General features: G+C 41.1%; 1 long non-coding RNA gene across 1 annotated transcript; it reads left to right on the top strand.

Moving 5' to 3' along the window:
* The first annotated feature begins 11,394 nt into the window (after positions 1-11,394).
* LOC120309846 lies at positions 11,395-14,137 on the top strand. The gene is made up of 2 exons (XR_005557204.1): positions 11,395-12,418; positions 13,778-14,137. It is a non-coding gene; the product is annotated as an uncharacterized LOC120309846 (long non-coding RNA).
* Positions 14,138-18,510: the final 4,373 nt, after the last annotated feature.

Below are 18,510 nucleotides of genomic sequence, written 5' to 3'. Positions count from 1 at the left end.
CAGCAACATATCTTATCTAGACCTAGAAGTGATGTACCAGATAAAAGATTGAATATAGCATCTAAGAAAAGGCCATACTTGTTTTGGAGGACTCACATTGGCATGAAGGACTACTATTGGCAAGGAGTTTACTTTTTACTGTAGTAAACGTCAAGGGAAGATTAAAAATCAACCTAGCACCAAGTTGCAGGTGTTCCAGAAAGGCAGTTGCTGGAATTGGTATGTCTAGTTTAATGAAGAGAAGGACGAGGAGGGGCATGATAGCAGTGTTCCAATATCTCAGGGGCTGCCACAAAGAAGAGGGAATGAAGCTATTTTCCAAAGCGCCTGAAGGCAGGACAAGAAGCAACGGATGGAAACTAATCAAGGAGAGAAGCAACCTAGAACTAAGAAGAAACTTCCTGACAATTAGAACAATTAACCAGTGGAACAACCTGCCCCCCCCAAAAGCAGTAAATGCTCCAACACTGGAGGTTTTTAAGAAGAGACTGGACAGCCATTTGTCTGAAATGGTATAGGGTTTCCTGCCTGAGCAGGGGGTTGGACTAGATGACCTCCAAGGTCCCTTCCAACTTATTATTATTATTATTAATGCGATCCCTAACCTGCTCCTCTTATCCAATTTCAACACAGGTACTCATATCCCATTGGGTGTAGGCAGGAAGTGTTTCTTTCTAGGTAAAAAAGATCACTGCATTACCCTGTCATCCCAAAAGGACATAACATTTGACAATTTGATGGGGGCCTGTTCTATAGTTATATTTGACTTAGGGGGGGAAAGAACTCAAAACTAAGAAAACTGTTTAAAAGAAAACTCAAAAAGAAGGTGAAAAGGGCAAAGAAGAAAAGCCTGCAAATAACCACTCTGTAATTCATCTCTGGGGAAAGAAAGGAGACAAGTGCTCCACACATTGCTCCTCATGAGGAGTGCAGGTGGTCTCAGGGCCGGGCCACCAGTGTTGGATGTCCAGCTGGTTGGTGGGCCTTCCAGCCCCAGCCTCTACGGTGGCCAGCAGGGGGGCGGGGTGTTGGGGCTTGCTTCGGGCAGTCGCCAGCCTTCCGCAGCTCACCTGGCTGGCGAGGTGCCCGGCGCCGGCTTCCAGGGTTTCAACGGTGGCTGGCTGGAAGGTAGGGCATTGGGGCTTGCTTCGGGCGGCCGCCAGCTGATCCCTGCTGCTCAGCTGGCTGGCGGAGCACCCATCGCTGGATGGCAAGCCCGTAGGGCTTGACATGTGGCCCCCTCTACCACGTCTTCACCTGAAAGGTAAAAATGGTACTGTGAGTGCATCTGTCCACACTTCGTACCTCCTGGCCTTTCTGGATACTGCCGATGGAATGCCTGTACGAGCCGAAGAGCATGGACATCTGCCACCCCCACCCAGGAAGCCTCTGAAAGGGGATATCCTTTCCACTGTATGAGGTATTGCAGTCAACCATGTCGTACCCGTGAATCGACCACCCCTTGTACCTCATACTCTGACCCAGTAACTGGCCCTGGGCCCTTACTACCTGCCGTGGTTCCATGCACCAGTTTTAGCAGACTCCGTGGAACACGGGATGTACCTTTCCCAATAATGGAGGCAACCATAACCGTACTGTTACCGGATTGATTACCTGCACTATTGGGAATGGGCCTATATACTTTGGGCCTAAACCGAGATGCCCGGCTTGCTTGGAGTCATGGCACCTCTGGAGGATATTTTGTCGTGGTTCCTCGGGGACATACAGTTTGTCACCTTTCCAAGCCAGCCCATCCCTCTGTGTTAGCAAGCCCGGATGTTCTTGCAACCACTTATCACCTGTTACAGCGTCTCTTAACTCTGGTAGCGTAACGTCAGCCGACCGCTCTGCTGTCATGTGTGCCACCCTATGAGTGCAGGGAGGTATAATTGCCTGTACCACCTCCTCCGTGTCGCTGTGGTATTGAGGTAGGCGAGACAACGCATCCGCAAGGAAATTCTTACCTCCCGGCATGTACTTTAGGGTGAAACGGAAACGAGCAAAATACTGGGCCCAACGAACATGTTTCAGCGACAGACGCCAAGGTCTCTGTAACGCCTCCAGGTTCTGATGGTCAGTCCATACTTCGAATGGGTGTGTAGAGCCCTCCAACAAATGTCGCCTGTACCAGCGCCCATTTCACGGCAAAGGCTTCTTTTTCCCAGATAGCCCACCCTCTTTCTGTCGTGGTGAACTTCCAGGACATTTATGCACAGGGTTGCAATACCCCCTGTTGGTTCTGCTGCAGCAATACAGCTCCCACAGCCACATCACTTGCATCAGCTTGGACTACAAAAGGGGCGTCAGGGTTCGGATGGATCAATACAGGTTCTTTGGCAAAAAGGGCCTTAAGTTCTTCAAAAGCTTTTTGGCAGGCCATGGTCCACCCCACTGGTTGGCCAGGCCGTGGTTTACTTTTGAGATGTTTTGTCCGCAACAATTCTGTTAGAGGGTGGGCCACAGCAGCAAACGAGGGAATGAATTGCCGATAAAAGTTGGCGAACCCGAGAAAGCTTTGTAATTGTCATCAGGTGCTAGGTGCCTGCCAGTCCAGAACTCCCTGTACTTTAAGAGGGTCCATCTCCACCCCTGCTGCTGATATACGATATCCAATGTAATCCAACCGGTCACGGTGGAATTCGCACTTGGACAGCTTTACAAACAGTTTTGCTGCAAGTAGCAAGTACCTGCCGTACCAGGCTAATATGTTCCTCTAAGGTGGTGGTATAAATGAGAATATCATCGAGATACACTAGGACCCCCCGATACAGGTGTTCATGCAGTACCTGGTTGATCAATTGCATGAACACTGCGGGGGCCCCCTTTAACCCGAACGGCATGACTCGGTATTGAAAGCTACCTAATGGGCAGTTGAACACTGTCTTCCACTCATCTCCACGTCGTATGCGTACACGATAATATGCCTCCCGAAGGTCCAGTTTGTGAATATTCGCCCTTTTCCCAATTGGGCTAGTAGGTCCTTCATGAGCGGGAGGGGGTACTGATGTTCAATACACATAGCATTCAGACCCCGGAAGTCGACGCAGAGACGAAGTGACCCGTCCTTCTCCCGGAATAGGATGGGTGCAGCCACTCGGGAACGGGCCGGCTGGATGAATCCTCTCGCCAGGTTTCAGTCAATGAACCGCCGTAACTCTTCCAACTCCCTGGGTGCCATGACGTACATCCAGGGCTTTGGCAGTTTAGCCCCGTGTTCGATTTCGATAGCGCAGTCCATCGCCGATGAGGCGGTAGCTGGTTGCACTCTTCTTCACTGAACACCTCAGCCAAATCCTTGTATTCTGCAGGGAAAGGGTCCTTCCCCCCTCCTACAATCCCACACACTGGGGTTTGATTTGGAGGACCCGGTGCTGGTGTCTGCTCTGTTGGCCGCTGTTCAGGGGGCCGGGGTCCCACATCTAGACGTACCTTGCGGTACCCACCCTCCCACCAAATGGTGGGCTCCCACCTATCCAACCACGCCAGGCTGAGGATCACTGCCTCCGTCATGGCTGGGACCACTATAAAGCGGAGGACTTCCCAATGACTCCCAAGCTCCAGACGGACCGGCTCCATGATATGGGTAGCCGGAGTTCCATCCAACAGGGAAGCATCTACCTGCTCGAACCGCACAGGCTTGGCCAGTTTATGTAACTTGATGCCACTTTCCAAAGCCATCTCCCAACTTATCAAACACCTGGTGCATCCGTGTCTATAAGTGCACGACACTCCCTTCGTGCCCCAGTCCGTGGGCTCGTTAGTATGGGCAAGACAAAGGGTGCTATGGGCTCACTTACCATTGGATCGTCAACTGGGTCGTCATCACTCTCATCGTCAGCAGGGTAGTATTGCGCCACAGCTGTGGCGTCTTGGTCCATTGGCGATACCCATGGAGTTGCTGGGGTTTTCGGTTGCTTTGCTGCCTTTGATGCTTCGGCATCTTTCTTTGGCATTGGAGCAGGTGCTCCCGGTGTCCCAGAACCCCGTGGAGTAGGAGCCGGGCATTCAGCCGCCCGATGCCCTGGTTGATTACACTGGAAACAACGAAAGGAGGAACCACTGGAGGGACCAGTAGCTCTGGGGTAACCAGCTGAACTGACCGGCTGGCCTTATCCACCCTCCCGTGACTTCCCCACAAGTGGTCATGCCCGACCAGCGTCCCGGCTTTTCTGGAACTCTCTAAGGTTAGTATCGAGGTCTGCCGCTACCCGGAACCATTCTCGCAGGCAGTTGGGAACGCCCCTATAGATGCAGGCTTGGCATAACTCCTGGTCAAGCCCGGCTCAGAAGTAATGAATCAACAGCCGTTCCGGCCATGATGAACTGAGTCAGCCTGCCAACCTGCAGAAGTCGCAGATATAATCTGCTACTGTCCGCCCTTGTTGTTTCAAAGCAAGGAGTTCTGCTTTGGCCCGCTGGAGATGGGAGGCATCCTCAAATCGTCCATGTAGTGCTTCTAGGAACAACCCTACGTTGCTGAGCTCCCTGGCATGGTCGCTATAGAGATCAGCGGCTCATGCTGCCGCCTCCCCCTGCAACGCCGTCATGACTGCCACCACCATAGCCCACTGGGATGGGTACAGGTGGGCATACCGATCGAGGTGGCTGACCACATGGCTCAGGAACATAGCTAACTTGTCAGGATCCCCATTGAAAGAGATGGGAATAGATGGTGGGCCTCACGTGTGCCCCGGGTCCCATTGCGCAGGTGGTACCACACCACCATTCCCAGCAGGCGTGGTTGTGCCAGGCGCTGCAGCCCGGCTTTGTGTCATCCTGCCTGGGGGTTGGGCCCACGCATTGGCCCCTGCACCACTGAGCCACGCTGCCTGGCCCGCTGTCCCTGCAGAACCCTGCCCAGCGGTCAAAGCTCCTGTTGCCGCTGCACCCACCAGCTGGGGAAATCGGAGCCTGGGACTGATCAAGCGAAACTGCGAGGTGTCTGAGCGTCTAGAAGGACTGTCCGTCCGTTGCCTCGTTGAGAAGCCCTGATAGCTGCCTTCGCCAAAGCGCTCATGGAGGACATCCATTGTATACTCCCCCAGAGCAGTGGAGTAACTCCACTCATCCTCTTCATCGCCAATCGCCTTTCCCTCCACCCCAGAAGCAATGACCTGCCTGGGGGGTTGCGAGGCCGACCAGCATCCAGAGATGTCAAGGCTGGACTCTGCCACCATTCCTCCCTTGGCTTGGCAGCCACAGCCTCCTGGGACTCAACCAGGGTCCAAGTGCCTGGGTGGTCTTTGGTCTTACCACTGGCTGCTCCTCCCTTGTTAAGGCAGCCTCGAGGGAGTCCGCAGGCGCAGTCACCATAGAACCAGCCACTGCAAGGTCCTCCACTTGAGGAGCATCTTGCGTACCCTCCGCCATTCCCTACAGTTGGGGTAAAGGCAGAGAACAGCAAATGGAGAGGGAGTGCTGACTTACTGTCAACCTAGGTCCGTTGTCGTCCCGACTGAAGAAACCAGGAATGCAGGAACGTAGTGCAAGTTAGGTTTATTAATGCCTAACAAACAAAGTCAGCACTGGGAGTGGATTGCTCCCAGTGCTTCTTATGATACCACGCCCCAAACCCCACCCTCCACCCAGAAACCACCACCCGCCCAGCTGCTTGTATAAAGTTACATGTTTGACCCAGACCCCTCTTCCAGAAAACTCCGCCCCCTTGTTCCACCGTCTGTCCGGCCAAGGCATGGCTGTTTGCTTCTGCCTTGCGTTTCGGCTCCTCTGGTAAGTACTTTTGTGCCTTGCAGCTCTCTACAGAGAGCAGTCCCTGTTGTGACCCACTCCCTCTGCTGGCCTGTTGGCCTCCGCCATCCAGCTGGCTTTGCTTGAGAGCATCGGGAGGAGTGCAGGTAGTCTCAGCTGGTTGGTGGGCCTTTCAGCCCCAGCCTCTACGGTGGCCGGCAGGGGGGCGGGGCATCAGGGCTTGCTTCAGGCAGCCATCAGCCTTCCACAGCTCAGCTGGATGGCGAGGCGCCCGACACCGGCTTCCGGGGTTTCAATGGTGGCCAGCTGGAAGGTAGGGTGTTGGGGCTTGCTTCAGGTGGCCGCCAGCTGATCCCTGCTGCTCAGCTGGCTGGCAGAGCGCCCACCGCAGGATGGCAAGTCCCGTAGGGCTTGACACCTAACCTGCTCCTCTTATCCAATTTCAACACAGGTATTCATATCCCATTGGGTGTAGGCAGGAAGTGTTTCTTTCTAGGTAAAAAAAATCACTGCATTACCCAAAAGGACATAACATTTGACAATTTGATGGGGGCCTGTTCTATAGTTATATTTGACTTAGGGGGGGAAAGAACTCAAAACTAAGAAAACTGTTTAAAAGAAAACTCAAAAAGAAGGTGAAAAGGGCAAGAAAGAAAAGCCTGCAAATAACCACTCTTTGTAATTCATCTCTGGGCAAGGAAAGGAGACAAGTGCTCCACACATTGCTCTTCATGAGGAGACTGCAAGACAGCAGCAGTCTCTGGCAGGCTTACAGCTCTAGGGAAATGAGGGAATATCCACCTTTTTGCTCAAGCCATGGTGAGGGCTTTTATTTTTTTAATATGTTTTATTGATTTTTAACATAATCGCCTTAATATTTGGTAAGCAGCGTATTGTCTGGATTAGTATTTTAAAAACAATAACAATTAATTTCTATAATTCTATAGTCCATATAATGACTTTACTTGATTTTCTTTTCTTCTAATAATATTCTCTTTTGCCAAGCTTAAATTAATACAGTTCTTATTATTTGAATAAATGACAATTAAATATAGACATTTTTCTCATGTTTCTGCAAATAATAACCACATCAATATAAAGCTTCTTTTCTAATTGATCACTTTGATTAGCTTGTCATAGATCCTGTTTACAGAATTCTTATTTAAATTCATTTTCCCCACAATATTCAAAGCATTCTTACTGGTTAACATTTTCTTGAAATTAGTTACACTTAAGTATTTTCTCTCATACAAGCCATCCCAACATTTTTACATTTCTGCTATCTTAAAAAAAAAAGGGGGGGGGGACAGAGAAAACATTTCTTTTATATAAACCATCCCAACATTTTTATATTTCTTATGTCAAAAAACAAAACACAAAGGAAAAAAGAAAGAAAAAATATTATGTTACTTGAGGGGTTCATCCCTCTTAAATTAATCTTCATTTATATCCAAAATCTTTATATTTCTTTAACCATATCCAAGCAGATGTTTAATTTTTAAATATTCCCTCTGGTAAATCCCATCATCTAATTTCTTAATTATCACTTTAGCCTTTTTTTTGCCAAACATCTTTCCTGATCAAAGAATCTTTGCTTCGCTGAATCAAAGAATCTTTCCATAATCTTAAAAATGTTGTTGTAGGTACAAAAGGCAAAACAGGTAAGATGTTTTTATAGGAAGGTTTTGCCCCTCATATTCATTGAGAATCTTTTCCTTTCTTTCTTGATTTTATTTATCATTTTTTGTCTCTCAAGTTCTCATAGTTCTCCTGGCACAATCCATTTTGTCAACTCCTTTTTCTTGTCCTCAAACTTATTTCATAATCTTAGAGTATAGATTACTTTTTCCATGTCCAATATTTCCTGTAAGTTTTTTTTCATCTGGGTTAAATCATACTTTCTTCTATTGTTAAGTTCCATCTTGAAATCTCTCTCCTCTATATTGTATTCAGTTGTCTGTTTTTATTTTCTGAGAATGTTTGTGTTGTAAAGTTAAATTGGAGATGTGTTCATTTATATTTTCAGTTGTCTGTTTTTATTTTCTGAGAATGTTTGTGTTGTAAAGTTAAATTGGAGATGTGTTCATTTATATTTTTAAAGTTATTTTTAATTTCCTCATGGTTTGAGATCATTGTTGTTTGGATTAATTGCAACATAGCATAGATCTCCTTCTGGAAAGTATTTGTTTTTTCTTGGTATATTCTTTCTGTAGATCTCTGGTTTTTCCAAGAGAGCTAAAAATCAGGGTTTTCCTTTCTCTGCAGACAGCTTTAGATCACAGTTAAGTTGGTATTTGTAATCCAGAAAGGTCAATTCTTTTTTTTTTAGAGTTTATAATTCTCACTTTGTAGATAGCCCAAAATATTTTCCTTCTTTTTTGTCACAGCTCTTCTCTGTTATTAAGACATTGAAGATCACCAAAAACAAGTTATCTTTTTCTGGGCTTTGCCAGTCCCTATAATAAAGCATCCACCACTAGATGTCAGCACCAGTCAGTAATAGACAATTGTTTACTTCTATTTTCATGATTTAAAAGATTAACAGATCTTAACAGATTCCACTGATTTCAAATCTATCTAAATTAAGTCTTATATTCACTTTATTTCAGTATATTTCTGTTCCCTCTGAAAAGTTTAACTTGCCACTTCCATCTGTAGGAGAGTGGGGCAAAGTTCCCTCCCTTCTCAGTTTCAAAGGCTTTTTGCTTCTTGGGGTTTTTCTTTTTTCTTCTTCCAGGAAATCAATTTTCAAATAGAAGAGAGAAAATCACTGTTCTTACCCAGTTCCAAACATATTGTTTACAGTCAGCTTAAAATATTGCTTTTGGGTTTCGGCTGCTTGTAGCTTGGGGTAGACTCTGATGTTAAGCTAGCCTTTCTCCTACTGGTTTCTGGGGGGCTTTTCCAAAACCGATCAGATTGATTGCCGTCTCTCCGCAATCAGCAGGACTTTCTTCTTTGTTGCCTCTACAGGGCAACTTTAGGCCTATTTAGAATCCCCTAGCAGGCAGAAATCGGCCATAGGGTGCGGAGCCCCGTGATCCCTCAGCTGCTGTGCTGCTGGGCAAAACCAGAAGCCTCCATGGTGATGGCTTTTAAAAGGACACTGAACTTGCATGCTTTCTTTTCTAATCACTTTTGGAAATTCATGTTGTAGATTTGAAGGGACTAAAGATCAAGATTATTAAAAGTAAAATTATTATAAAAAAAGAAGATCCACAAAAATATAGACCTGTTAGCTTAACATCCATTTAGGTAGTGGAAAATGCTTTAAAGATAAAATTGGCAAATAATTGGAGACACTGGCTTTGCTCAAGAATACTCAATATGATTACATTAAAAGAAGATCTTGTCAAACTAATCTACTAGAGTCTCTTTTTGTTAATAAATGTGGTAAGAGTATGCGATTAAACCTACTTTGTTTAGATTTTTCAACTAATAACCTTAACAGCTATGGAATAAAAAGGCAGATCCTCTTCTGGATGAGCAAGTGGCTAAAGCATGGAAAATTAGGAATAAATGGACAGTTTTCAGAATGGAAGGATATAACTAGCAGGGTCACCCAGAGTTCTGTCCTAGGACTGGTCCTTTTAAATGTATTTGTAAATGAACTGGAATCAGGTATGAGTGGTGCTACAGCCAAGCTGCGGATAACATCAAATTCTTCAGAGGTAAAAGCAATCACAGACAATATTATTAAGCTCCCAAGAAATTGCAATGCATTTAGGGCAATGGACATCAACATGGCAAATGTCATTCAACATGAGCAAGTGTAAAGTGATGCACATTGGAGCCAAAAATCCTAACTACTAATGCAGTCAGAGCTAACAGTGACTGATGAAGAAAGAAACTGTGGAGTGACAGGAAAACAGTTCAATGAAAGTGTCAATATAATGTAAAAAAGACAACAGCACGTTAGGGATATTAAGAAATGGTATTGGAAATAGAGATGCAAGTATTTTTTTCCCCATTCAATCATGTTCAATTCTTGGAGACTGCCTGAAAAACCTGCAATTTTCTTGACAAGATTTTTCAGAAGTGCCTTGCCATTACCTCCTTCCTTCAGCTGAGAGAAAGTGAGTGGGTGGCCCTTACATAAATCAATGGGGTAACCATATAAGGAATATTGTGAGCAACTAAGAACAGCTTCCCTATGAAGAAAGGTTGCAACATTTGCAACTTTTTAGTCTAGAAAGGAGGTGAATGAGCAGAGTCACGGTTGAGGTGTACAAAATTATTCATGACTTGGATAAAGTGGACAAGGAAAAACCCTAATCCTAAACCTTTCCAAAATACTAGAATCTGAGTTCACACCACAAACTGAATCCTGGAAATATCAAAATGTACAAAAGAAAATATTTTTTTACACAAAGTGTAATTTAACTTTGAAATTCGCTACCACCAGATCACATCAACATCAGGTGGTGTTGGCTGCCAGCTCGGCATACATTTGCTTGCTTATTTATTGTTGTATTGTTTTATTTATTTTATATTATTTTTATTTTTTATATTGATTTCTATATAAATGACTCTGGCTGGCTCATAACTCAGAAATACTGTATATATTGCAATAAAATCTTAAAAACATTTTAAAACAATAAAAACAGTAAAAACCATTAAAACACTAAAAAAATATTAAAACATCTAATTCAAGTACATTTGATTAACTGTAGCTGCCCAGCTCCAATTGACTCTTGAAAAATAGAAGTTGACCAATTCATGAAAGCCATGGGGAACAATAGCTAAGTCTTGATGGCAGTGTGAGTGCCTCTGAAGGCCATCTACCTGGAGACTTGTAAGCTTCCTTGTGTATTTGTTGGACCACTGTGAGTTTGCTGGACTAGATGAGTCAAGGATCTGATCCAGCAATGCACTATTTACTTCCTTGTGTTCTTTCCATCCCAGGCACAGAGACCCTGTTCACAGGCAAGATTTTCTTATGATCATTGCTAACCTCCTCTGTACCCCAAGAATGAAAGCTTTGAAAGACTCAGAAGAGCAAATCTTCAAAAGAACAAGTTATCCAACCAGGTTTTGGCAAAACAAACAAGGTTCATTCATTTATCCACTATTAGATCATAGATGAACATGGTTTTAAAAATGGAGTTGGCAGTTACCATTACTAGTTTAAAATCAGAATCTAGTGATCCAGCATTGTGTTTGCTTTCATATTTTGAATTTAATGTTCACCACCAAATCTGTCAGGAGTGGGACAGGATGTAAGAAAACTGAAGTATGAGTTTGAATATTTTGACATAAGACAACGGGAAAAAAACCTATTATTTTAAGTTACTTTACAACTTCCCAATTGAAGAAAAATTTTGCTAGTTGACTACAGATATATGATCTTTTTACTTTTACATGAGCAATTGAAGGTAGGAATTTATCTCACTGTGCCTTGCTTCTTGACACTGCATATAGATCTCCATTGCTAAATGTATCAAATATAAAGATATTTTGCATTATTAGTCCATGCTTATGATGACTCCTGGTAGAAATATAGATGTCAACTAGATCTTTGTTTGTGATACATTCCTTGTTCATTTATAATGAACCTGTGTAATAAGATAAAATTGTTAAATGTACCGTAAATGCCGGCGTACAAGGCGACCCGGCGTATAAAACGACCCCCGTCTTTATAGCCGGGCCGCATTCCTAGAACGTCGTCTTATACGCCGGAAACTACCAGTATTTCCGGCGTATAAGACGACTCGGCGTATAAGACGACCCCCATCTTTGGCGCTGATTTCAGCGCTCGCGGAAGTCGCCTTATACGCCAGCATTTACGGGTACTTAAAAAATTGACTATTATAGAAATGTTTAAATGCAGAGAAATAAAGTGTTATTATTTAGTAGTACACCTCTAAGGCTTTGCAAAGAATCTTAAGATGTATTTCTTCACTTTTCCCTAATGCCTTGGAAAGTTATATCAAAGTGGAGCTGAAATCCTGCATGCGTTTCCTGTTATTCATTCTCTAATGGCAGAGTGTAAAAACACATTCAGCATACTCCTAAGTAGAAATTTATACGTTATTCTTAAATAATGTCTTAGATTCGTAGAGTGCCTCTGTTGACTATTATACATCTTCAAGTAATCTGTAAGACATCTGTGTTCCTTCTCTCCTGCCTTCCAGCCAACAAATGCAAAATATAATCATTTACGGTACTCATATTCTGCATCTTACGATACAACAGCTCTTGAATGAAAAAAATAAACTTTCACTCCATATGGAAGTGGAAAATAATGACTTTCTTCGCATCCATATTTTTAGTATATACTGTATGCATTTGGTAAGTTTACAAAAAAAATGTAATGTTTTGGTATGAGGATTTATACTCACCCTTGAGGGATTAATCTATTAAGTTCATTTTTATATTTGTTTATTATATTTCATAATTTATATTTATATTTTTATATTATTGTCATGCTTATATTTATATTTTTATATTAGTGCCATGCTTATATTTATTAATTTTTATCTGCTTTATTCATTCATTCTAGCTCTGTATGGTTGCATGTGAGAAAGAGAATGAAGTTCTCCAATGAATGTTATTATTTTGTACTGGGAGTAAAACTGAATCAGGTGGATCATCTACTGATTCTCACAAACTTTCTCTCTAGAGAACAATAAATTTTCAAGGATGTTCACAAGACTTTTAATTCCACTGCAGCCATTTAGAAATCCCCTATCACAGTACTGTTCTAAAGGTAAGAAGTATTCTTCTCTCCTAAGATTTGGTCACTCTATTCCATTTTATGCATGTTAATTTTTTTCTATCATGGAACTTGGTTCTACTACAAAAGAACAGACATTTTTAAATTAATGCAAATCTAACAAACCTTTTTTTTTTTGTATTATTGAAATGAAAAATGTTTAAGTGGGCCGTATTAATTTTGCTTTATTTCCTTGAGTTAACCATATCCCAATGTTATTTTTTAAAAAAAAAATAGTTTATAAATTACTAATTTATTGGGCGATGCATTTTTTTTCTTCCTGAAAGCAACTGATTATATTTAGAGTATTTAAAAATTAATATCTGGTTCACTCAACGTCTTTAAAAATAAAAATGAATGTTGCAAAACTTTCATCAAAGGGAAGTTAGGTTTTTTCCTACAATTCCATTTGTTTGTATTACAAATTCAGAAAGCTTTGATTGTTGCATAAAACTTGGCAAAGCAACAGGGAAAAAGGGGAGAACATTATATAGAGAATACTTTGTAACATCTGATATGGGGTAACTGCAAGTGGAATGAGACAACTTGGCACAGCAGTTCACCACCACCAACTCTACCAGCTCACTACCCTGAAGTCAACGCAGGACAACTCCGCATGGCCAACTCACCATAGGGGACTGGAGGGAGAGCAGGTGGGTGAGGAAGCTGGTGAGCAGAGTGCAGAGCAATGGTGGCAGCTGGGGGCTTCCCATTTTCACACACACACATACACACACACACACACACACACACACAGTGCTGCTGCTGAACTCCAGGCTGAAGAGGCCAGGGATGGCAGCAGTGGTGGGTGGAGCAAACAGGCAGTGGCAGCCAGGGGCATCCCATTTTCACAACCTCTGCCACCGCCGCGCCAAGCTCTGGGCCAACGAGGCTGGGGGATGGCAGCAGCTGTGGCATGTGTGAAAATGGGATGCCCCACCCACTTCTTCCCACCACTTCCTGTTTGGCCCAGAGCTTGGAGGCAGCAGTGATGGGGATTGTGAAAATGAGAAAACCCCAGGCACCCCTCTGCACTCTGCCCATCCACTTGCCCTCCCACCCTCCCAGCTCTCCCTCCTACTGTCCATAGCAAGTTATCCCCATGGCAAGTTGGCAGTGTGGAGTTGTCTTGTGGCAACTTGGAAGCAGTGAGTTGGCGGTGAGCTGCACGTGCGAAGCTGGCATTGGCAAGTTGTCCTAGATCCACCTGCAAGATGGTTGTTAAAATCTGTAGTTCTGCAGTACTTACCTGGAGGAAGGAAACTGATAGTTTTTTTTAATGAAGTAATTTGTGTTACATTTAAAAGCTTCTTACTGAATCGTACATTAACATTGTATTTCTCTGGAACTCAGTGAAGAATTCCTGACTATACCTGCAGTCATCTGTGAACTGGAGATTAGGATCACAAGAATGCAAGTAGACCCCCACTACAATGTTCTTCATGTGCTTTTTTAAACCTAGTAAAATTTTGTAAGAATATATGTTAGGTAAGCATTCATTATATAAAAAGAATAAAAAGATTTGAAATATATTTGTTGTTCTGTATAAACCAGGCAAGGTTAGTGGTTATGGGATTTATTTTCTGAAATTAATGACAATCAACTATTCCGTAACAATGCAGAGTCTTCTAATATTGACAGCATGCAAAGAGAAGACAATTTCCATTTGGTACATATTAAGACAATGTAAATTAAATTTGGTTCAAAAAGTCAGATCTGCTTTTGGGTATCCAGTTTGTCAAATCATACCAGTTTATTCCAATTTCCAAACTGAATCAGAACAAACATGCCCAAAGGGACCCAGCAACATCCTCACTGAGTTGAGATGCTGCTGCTCCTCTTTGAACTAGCAGGAAAACTTGGCTGCTGGCAAGAAATTTGTTGTCTGCATTGCCAATCTCTCTGTTGCCTGTCGCCAGACTAAGCAAGAAGGTGTGACGCAAAGCCTATTTCGCATTCTGTAAAGCTACCTTTGGAATAGCATCAGAATAAACCCTACTAGATAAATAAATAAATATTTTTTTTATTGAAAATTTTTAGATATTTTTACAAAAAGCAAAAAAAACAACAAAAAAACAACCCTAACCCACCCACCCCAACCCTCCCTCTCCATCCCCCCCGACCTTCCCAGAGCTGAATATAGGCTTAATTAAAATTTTTAAGAATCTTAAAAAAATTAAAAAAGTATAAATCATAAATATATCTAAATACCTTACATAAACAATTTATAAAGTAATTAACAATAAAATATATGTAAAAAAAGCATACGTATTAAAAAGAAAAAGTACTTGAAAGAAAAAGAGATAATAAAAAAAGAAAAGAGAAAGAAGAAAAGAGATATAAAAAGTACAATCTATAAAATATTAAAATTTATATACAAGTTATTAGAAAGCTAAATGATATTTTTATATCCAATTTATATTGTATAAAATTTATCCATTTTTCCCATACCGCAAAGAATTTCTCTTGCGATTGCTCCTTTAAGAAAGCCGAAATCTTTGCCATTTCCGCCAAATAAGAAACTTTAAAAACCACTCTTGCAAGGTAGGCAAAGATTCCTTCTTCCAATATTGCCCTACTAACAGCCTAGCGGCCTGTAATCAAATTTAACATCAATATAACTTCCTTAGCATCACAATCAGTAACAATACCTAACAAAAACAATTGTGGGGTAAATTTTACCCTCTTTCTAAAAATTCTTTGAATATTCCACCATATCTTAATCCAAAAAGACTTTTATATTTTTACACGACCACCAAATATGATAATAAGTAGCATCCAAACAACCACATCTCCAACATTTAGGCTGTAAGTCAGGATACATATGAGACATTTTTTGTGGATCAAGGTGCCATCTATAAAACATTTTGTAAAAATTCTCCCTTAAGTTCTGGGCTTGTGTAAATTTAACATTCCTCACCCAGATGGTTTCCCAGGTATCTAGTAGAACTGGTTCACCAAAATTTTGTGCCCATATAATCATACATTCTTTAATTAGTTCTGATTCTGAGTCCAGTTCTACTAGCACCCCATAAATTCTCTTAATGTGAGTTCGCCTTTGATCTTTTACTTGTTTAAAAAGATTTTCATCTTCTCTGAGCAGACCCACATTACGATCTATCTTCCATCTATCAGCTATTTGTCTATACTGAAACCATGAATATATAATATTTTCATGTGCTAAATCTTCCAAAGATTTTAACTGCCAATTTTTACCATCCCACCTGAGTAATTGCGCATAAGAAACACTATCCATCTTAACTCCTCTTCTTATCCCCTCTATCGCATGCCAAGGTATAGCCCATAATGGTATTTTAAACTCACTTTTATAATATTTCCTCCAAACCCGAAGTAAAGAAATCCTTATAATATGAGATTTAAAAACCCGATCCACTTTTTTATTAAAAATTAGATAGGCATGCCATCCAAAAAGTAAATCCCAACCCTCCAAATGGAGTATTTCTACATTTGTTAAATCAACCCAATCACTAATTAGTGTTAAAGCCACAGCATCATAATATAATTTCAGATTCGGTACCTTGAGTCCACCTCTCTCACGGAAGTCTTGCATAATTTTAAGCTTTACCCTTGGTTTTTTTCCCTGCCCAAATAAATTCGTTGATACCTTTCTGCCATTCATTTAAATTAACCTCATTCTTTACAATAGGTAACATTTGAAATAAAAAGAGAAATTTTGGCAGGACATTCATTTTAATCACTGCAATTCTTCCCATAAGAGATAACTGTAACTTCTCCCAATTTTTCAAATCTTTTTGTACCCTGACCCACAGCCTTTCATAATTGTTTTTATAAAATTTTACATTAGAAACAGATAGGGTAACCCCCAGATATTTTATCTTATCAACAACTTCAAAGTCTGTCAGATTAACCAAAATCTGCTTATCCAAATTAGTCATGTTTTAGATAATATTTTAGTCTTATTGTTATTAATTTTAAAACCCGAAACCCGTCCATATTGGTAAATCAGTTGTAATAAATTTACTACAGAATAGGTAGGTTGAGACAAAGTAACCACCAAGTCATCTGCAAAAGCTCTTAATTTATATTATTTTTTGTTAACTTCTATTCCTTTTATTTCCTGCGACTCTCGAATTTTGATCAGCAAAATTTCCAGAGTTAAAACAAACAGTAACGGTGACAATGGACATCCCTGTCTTGTACCTTTTTCTATTGTAAAAACCTCTGACAAACCCCCATTAACAATAAGTTGTGCCGTTTGTTTTTGATATATAGCACCAAAAGCTTGTGATATTTTTTCTCCAAAATTCATTTCCTCAATTAATCTTAACATAAACTGCCAATTCAATTGATCAAAAGCTTTTTCAGCATCTAAAAATATCAGCCCTGCGGAAATTTGGTTATTCTTATCTAAATATTCTAATAAATTAATAATTTGTCTAACATTATTCTTCATATACCTACCAGTTATAAAACCCAATTGGTCCTTATGTATAAGCTGATGCAAAACCCTCATAAGCCTATTAGCTAAAATTTTTGCAAAAATCTTATAATCTACATTTAAAAGAGATATGGGCCTATAATTCTTCGGTAAAGTGAGATCTTGATCCTCTTTTGGGATCAAAGATATAAAAGCTCTACGCCATGACGGAGGAATCTCTGAGCCCTGTAGTATATTATTAAAAAGCTCACATAAAGGTTGAATCATCTCTTCTACCAAGGTTTTATAATAAATGGATGTCAAACCATCCGTACCCGGTGCTTTACCTAATTTTAATTGCTTAATAACTGTCACAATTTCCTCATTGGTGATTAAACCATTAATTTCTTGTTTCTGATCTTCTGTTAATTTAGGGAAGTTGGCCTCACTTAAATAATTATTTATATCTAAAGTTTGTACATTAGTACTCTTATATAATTTTTGATAGTAATCTAAAAAAGATTTCTTGATCAACTCCTTCTGATAGACTAATTTACCATTATAATTTATTTTGTCTATAATTCTCTGTCTCTGTTTCTTTCTTAATTGGTAAGCCAACCATCTCCCTGGTTTATTAGCATTGCAAAATGTATTTTGTTTCATAAACAATAAATTAGTTGCGGTTTGATCCGCCATCAACATATTAAATTGTGTTTTTAACAACTTTATAGATTCTTTAACCTTAATAAATAAAAAAATAAATAATAATAATAATAAATAAATAAATATTTTAACACTGATATAATTAAGAGAGATTTAATTCTATCTCATTCGCACCATAGGTTATCACTTATCACTTAGAATCAGGGGTAAGCAACCTTGGCTCTTTTATGACTCGTGGACTTCAACTCCCAGAATTCCTGAGCCAGCATGGCTCAGGAATTCTGGGAGTTGAAGTCCACGAGTCATAAAAGAGCCAAGGTTGTCTACCCCTGCCCTAGATTAATTGGTGGCATGTTATTCAGACTGATTCTTTGCTTCAGAAAGAAGCAACTTCTAATCAAAACTCTGAATCAAATTTTTGAGCAGCCTGGTCTTGTTATTTCTGTCTCCTCTATGAAATCTGAACCATTTCGTTACCCAACATTTGTGACAACTACTGGAGACCTGACTGCATAAAGAATGGCAGAGCAAACCCATAAATGGAGCAGGCATCTGCCAGGAACTGCTAATTTGTGCCATTGTTAGATGCAAATGGGGAAAGACCTGAATTCTTTCACATAGAAAGTAAGATAGCTTCATGACAAGACGGTCCAGGCATTAAAGAGAACACAATTTTGAAGCAAACTAGTAGCCCAGCAAACTGCAAATTAATTCATAATTTAAATAGAGTAAGCAGGAGAGGATTGGGAGAAATCCTAATTTAGGCAGGCAATAGTTGCAGAACACTAGATCTTATTCAAGCACCAGTGCATAAATAAGCCAGAGCAAATCGAGTAACTGATACTACACAGCAAAAACAGCGCTATACAGCCTATAGTGGGTATAAAATAGATATCAGCTTTGTTTAAATGCTTTGGCATAACTGACAGATCCTGTAATATAAAAGACATAATTACAGGTATCCTTGACTTACGGCCACAACTGAGCCCCAAATTTGTTGCTAAGTGAAGCATTTGCTAAGTGA

This window comes from Crotalus tigris, unplaced genomic scaffold, assembly GCF_016545835.1.
Source record: "Crotalus tigris isolate CLP2741 ecotype Arizona unplaced genomic scaffold, ASM1654583v1 scf7180000018080.108236, whole genome shotgun sequence".
Classification (NCBI taxonomy): Eukaryota; Metazoa; Chordata; class Lepidosauria; order Squamata; family Viperidae; genus Crotalus; species Crotalus tigris.
Note: the sequence above shows the minus strand (reverse complement) of the source record. Positions and strands in the feature narration are given on the sequence as shown.